The following is a 6,380-nucleotide window of genomic DNA, read 5'->3' as shown; positions in this document are numbered from 1 at the left end:
AACATATCAAAGAAAATATAACAACAACATAAAACAACCTTATAACAATAGTAAGACAAGCATCATAAGCAACCACCAAAAATACTTCAAGTCTCATTTGGGCTGGGGGAGGGGGGTAGTGGTGTGCAAACATGTTAGAAAATAGGCTGATCAATAAGATGCATAAATCATATAGCACAAAAAGATAGAGCAGTTATAACAGGGTCGTAATAGCTTGAAAACTGCAGTACTCAAATACAGGGACTTGATTTTAGGCCATGTTTAGGGACACTTGTCAAGGGAATTGTCAATCAAATGCACAGTGCAACATCTAGAACAGATCCAAAGTAAAACAGGGGGCCAAATCTAATTATTATCAAATCTGAATCTTTTTTACCAGACACACAAAGCACAATTCAATTCTATACATGTCTAACGAGGAACAAATATATCCTCCAAGGCTGCAGACTAGAGCACAGCTCAATTCCATATAATGACTTCTCAGGCAGGACATTGTCCTACATTTCAATCAAGAGAATACCAGACTACAAACTGAAAAATCAGACTCAGCTTCCTGGGCTTCAAATAGTTTCTCAAATCTTTTCTCTTTTGCCAGGTTGCCACAAAGAGCAACAGCCTGACACATAAAAAATCTTCTCAGTCTATAACCCAGACCTCCTATACCATGCAACGTCTGCAGAGCTGAGCTCTGTTTCCATTGCACAATCTTTCAAGACTGCAGAGCAGAACTCAGGATCTATCCAAAACCTTGTGTGTACACACGACTTAAAGTCATCTCTTAGCTTATGATGACTACATGGATTTCCATAGGTTTTCTTAAGGAATATTCAGATGTACTTTTGCCTGGGTCCTAGCTCTGGCATGCCTTGGGGGTACCCATCCAAGTACTAACCAGGGCTGCCTCTTCTTAGCTTCCAAGATAGATGGTGAATGACATTGGACAAGTCACATTTCTCTCAGCCTCAAAGGAAGGCAAAGCCAAACACATTGGAACAGATCTTGCCAAGAAAACCTAATGATAGGGGCGTCTTAGAGTCATCATAATGACTTGAAGGTATATAATAGCAACTTCCCACACTAGCAGGCGTTGCCTTTGTTTTTCCTCTACGTTGGTTTCTGGGTATCCCGCTGAAAACAAGTTGTATGAGGGAAGACAGGGAGGGAAAGAAACTCCAGTCATATTACCATTCACTATGCCTGCAACATAATATGATAACCCAGTGTTTTTATGACATGATAGGATGGCGAAACAGGTACAGTTACTATCAGGCATGCTACCCAGGATCATGCTACACCAAGGACATTTTCCCACCAATGTTATAGAATGGAAGCTATTGTCTGCCAATCATCTAGGTTGGTCCTGCAGAATTCTGGGAAGTCATGGCAGAACCTTTGGAATTCTCAGCTATAGAGGTCCTTGGTTTCTCTAAACTACATTTCCCTGAATTCAGCAGGAGCAGATCGGGCAATTGGCCTACGTTATATAACACTGGTGGGAAAACATGGTCCTCCAGTAGACGTTGGGCATAGAATCACACTATCGGTACTAGATATTTCTACAGAGATAGTGTCTTTTTATTCACCTTCTCTCCACTTTCACAGGGGTCCTGCATCCCTAATCCAAGTAAAATCAGAGTGTCGGCTGAACTTTAATGTTTAATAGCCTTTGGGGCCATCTGGAGGAGTCCTTCCTATCTAGTCTTTTGCTTTTGAAATGGCTAAGACTGTCCAACAGAAAAACAGGAAGCGCTTAAAATATACCATTCAGGCTACGTGACCTCTCCTTGCCTGTTACAAAGGCCAGCTGTTGACTCACACCCGTATCTATTTGCTCTTGTGGAGAAGAGGAGCTTGGAATGGGTTTATTCTGGCAATCAGAATGATTCCCTTTTGCTGAACAAATATTTGCAGACGTTTTAGACCTCATGCCATTTTCAAAGCTGGAATAAAAAGCCAGAATGTGCCCAGTCAGCCAGGGAAGGGGGGCTTCTGCAGTAGGTGATGTTATAATGGGAACACCAGTATTATTCAAGGAAGTTTACTTTGACAAAGCATGTATAATAATGCCTATGGAAGTAACTAGTCCAGTTAGAGAAAAGTACAAGGAAATTACAAAGAAAGATTAGAAAGAGTATATAGTATACAATACAGTCTCCATATTCACACAAGAATATTAGGCTTGGTTGATAAAAATGGTTCAAAATTAGTTTCGGATGTAGGGGGTGCTAGTTGTTCGATTCAGAACTGAATTCTGATTTTTTCCAAAAATAAATTTCGGAACTTTCCAAAATTTCCGAATTGCTTCATTTATGGCGGACGCAATTGCATAATACGCGAAAAACAGCAAATGGTACTGGGCAAACTTCAGGGGATTCTCTCTCACTGATTTCAAAAATTAGGGAAATATAGGCATGAATGTATGGGATTTCTAGTGTCTTCTTAGGCAACTCACAGCAAACAAAAAAAATAACAAACAGCCCTGCCCTTTTTGCCTTGGAAGCTGATTCCACTACTTTGGGAAGGAGAGTTTGTGTTCAAAGAGTGCCTTGAATTGTTGGAAGATCTAGTACTTTTGAGGCAATGTGCAACACAAACTAAAAAACACTGAGGCCAGAGAGACCAGCTACAACATTGGCTTCTAAAAATGTTGGAGTGAATGCTTTGGTTCCTCCTTGTTGTTCCTTCCACCCACGCTACTCACCCACACACTACCCTCGCAGTGCCCACCCAACCCAAACCCCAACAGCAACATCACACAAGCGGCAAGGCAGGCTGCCCGCTGCCCAGCCAGGCAGGTAGGCAGGCACTGCTAGCAACAGCCCTTCTCCCAGCCCTTCTTCCTTTCTGCTTGCTTGCTTGCCCATCGTGCTCTTCTTCCAACCTACCTTCAACACAACCTCCCTTTCCTTAGTCTTTGTCTTTCTTTTTCTCTTTCTCTTTCCCTTTCCCCGTTTCATCCTCATTCAACCATTACTGCTAGGCTCATTAGCCATGGATCTGCCTCAAACGTGGCACACATACTGCCAATGACCCACTTTAGGTCCTGGTAAGATTTTGGAGGAGCATGGACTTTAGACAGTGGGATTTGCAGTACTTTCACCCACATCCAGAGACTACTGCTAACCCCATAATATGCCCCAATGGATATGCACCAATATCTAATGGGTCCATTCATAACATCCAAAAACAAACAATGCCCCTTTTCAATAACCTGGCCATCACCAGGTACCTAATCTTGTTAATAATATAACTGCATGCAGCTCTCTGAAAATTTAGGGAAAGGGACATGGTTTATTTTTGTATCCTATTACATTCAACCACTATACTGCAATTACATGCATATGCTTTATGCCTGAGACTTTAATGCCACTCTGTACTGCATCTGAAAAAGTGGGTTTATATCCACAAAATATAAAAACCTGTTATTCTTAAAAATACTGACACATCTATTTTCCCTACCCCTTCTTTCCTCCTTTTTATGCTTCTAGAGACTAACGCAGCTTCTTCTTTAAGACTGCGTGACATGCATTTATAACATATATGCCACATATAAACTCTAGATATGCTCCAAAGTTCAATTCTACAATGTTTTGGAAGCTATTATGGTGAGTAACCTTTGGATGTTGATTACAATCTGTTGCCCTCACTTGCCTTTGCAAGTAATTGTCTGATTAGATTTTTAAATAAAGGGATGGCCATCTGTCGGGAGTGCTTTGATTATGCCTTTCCTGCATGGAAGGGGGTTGGAATTGTGGTCTTTTTCAACTCTATGATACTGTGATCCTATTATTGTCTGTGAATGGAGGAGCTTGGGTAGTGAGCTGCTTGTATACTACTGAACCACTAATAAGGAAGGAAGTAAAGGGGGAAAAGAAAAAGAAATTAGGATTTGTGGCCATCGTCAACTCAGTACAAACATTTCAGAATCTGGAGTAGATATTTATTCATTTCTTCCACTCTCAAATTCTTTAAGATAACATGGCCTTTGTCCATATTGACATAGGAAATCTAGAAGATGGAACCCAAAATAGTAACTTTTCCAAAAAGCATTTTTCTAAACTCTGGTTCATATTATTCTCTCTCTGTCTCATACACCTACAAACAGTTTACTAAGTTGACAAAACAGCTGTTTGTTTGCACTCAAATATTTCATAGCAACATGCATTTTTGCCAACCTCTTTTCCAATAATAAGTGCCGAGTCCCAGAACTCCTTGTTTGGAGAAATGGGGAGAATATAATATATATGTAACTTCTGAAGGATCAAGGCTGCGATTCAAGCATACTTAAGTGGAAGTAAATCAAGCTGAACATGGTGTATTATTTTTGAACAACCCAAAATAGGGTTGCATTCTAAGTCTTATTGAATCCAGATGGAATCATGCCGAGAATCGGGCTGTCCAGTGTTAAGCAACAGTAGTACTGGACACAGAGTATGTTAAGTATAAAAAATTATTTTATTACTTTGGGTTTTAACATGACTTTTCCATATACCAGAGAAATCACAATATGCACAAAATATAAAGATATTGAAAGCCACTCTTTGCATACAAATCAGTTGCAACTGCAGTAAAATAGAACTGTAGTATTTCCCATTTCTAAAGGTTTATGTGCTTCCTTTGCTATTCACTGAACCACTGCAGCAGGGATATTAAAAGTTTGGACTACATCGGATTGCTAATTGCTAGTAGAGTAAACCCATTAAATGAATAAGATTCACATAATGGTTGACAACATTTAGCAATTAGTTAGGAATGGGTCTATTCTATTGCAACTCATAACTGAATTTGGCCAGTGTGTCTATGGCAGGGGTGTCAAATTCCTTTTCAGTGAGGGCCACATCAGCCTTATGGTTGCCTTCAAAGGGTCATTGAACCCATGGATGGAGAATACCTGGATATAAAGGACCATTGCCCCCCCCCCCCTATACACACACACACACACACATACACACACGATATGTGTGTGTGTGCTCTTTATTTTTTACCCAGTTTGGGTCCCTCGATGTTATTGAATGACAACTCCCATCACTTTTGATTATATGCTATGTGGACCAGGAATAATGGGTATTGCAACCCAACAACACTTGTGGCTCTGAAGTGAAAGGACATTTTAAAGTCAGGCATCATATCAGCAAGCCTTTCATTTAAATTCAAACTTGACTCTCCTGACTATAACATAACAAACTGCAGCCTTCCAAATGTTACGGTATCACAACTCCCATCAGCTCTAGTCATGAGGTCTAATGTTGAGGAATACAGGAGTTGTACTCTGGCCTATGGAGGGCCACATAAAATGCCACGGTGGACTGGATTTGGCCCACGGCCCTTGAATTTGACACATGTGCTCTATGCTATTAAGATAGTCCTGTCCACACTGCGACATAGTCTAAAGCAGTCCAAGGTCATCCACAGCAGTAAGCCAAAATAAGCGTGAGACACAAGAGTATTCCAAAGTCCTTTCCAAAATGTTCAAAGTCAAGTTATCTCACCAACATGGAGGTTGCAAGCCAAAACATATTACACCAAGTCAAGGTTCACCAGCAGATATTCAGGCTATAACAATTTCCCCGACGTTGCTTCCAGCACCTAACTGATTCAGCCTCCAGCTACTTATACCACTTTCTCAAGTGATCCCACCTGTTGGCCCTCCTTTCAGCTAACCTACTGGATCTCCTCAGGGCCCTTCCACACAGACGTATAACTCAGAATATCAAGGCAGAAAATCCCACAATATCTGCTTTGAACTGGGTTATCTGAGTCCACACTGCCATGGATTTCAGTTCAAAGCAGATAATGTGGCATTTTATTTCGCTGTGTGGAAGGGGCCTCAGTTGAATGGTATCTGTTCTGTCCTAGCTGGAACACTTAGTACCTGGTTTGCTTTCTCAAGCTCCCGATCCTGCCCTAGCTCTGTATCTCTATCTCCTTGGAGCTGCTGCTCTGCAGAGGTGGGTTCCTCGGTGTTAGGGCCCTTCTACACTGCATATAAAATCCCGATTATCTGCTTTGAATTAGATTATATGGCAGTGTAGACTCATATAATCCAGTTCAAAGCAGATAATGTGGATTATCCATTTTGATAATTTGGGTTATATGCCAATGTAGAAGGGGCCTCAGACTGCTCATGATGATGATCTAGATTTGCCCCTGACCTAGTGAATTTGTTAGGTTCTCCAACATAACTGTATGGTACCCTCAAAGGGGAGCAAACCATAGAACCACACTGCCCTATATGCCGAGATCTGATCCCAGGCTTGAACTGGATTATATGAGGCCCCTTCCACACAGCTGTATAAAATTCACATTGAACTGGATTATATGGCAGTGTAGACTCAGATAATCCAATTCAAAGATTTTGTGGATTATCTGCCTTGATATTC

Source organism: Anolis sagrei, chromosome 4 (genome assembly GCF_037176765.1).
Source record: "Anolis sagrei isolate rAnoSag1 chromosome 4, rAnoSag1.mat, whole genome shotgun sequence".
Taxonomy (NCBI): domain Eukaryota; kingdom Metazoa; phylum Chordata; class Lepidosauria; order Squamata; family Dactyloidae; genus Anolis; species Anolis sagrei.
The sequence above is the reverse complement of the archived record's forward strand: the minus strand, read 5'-3'. Positions refer to the sequence as shown.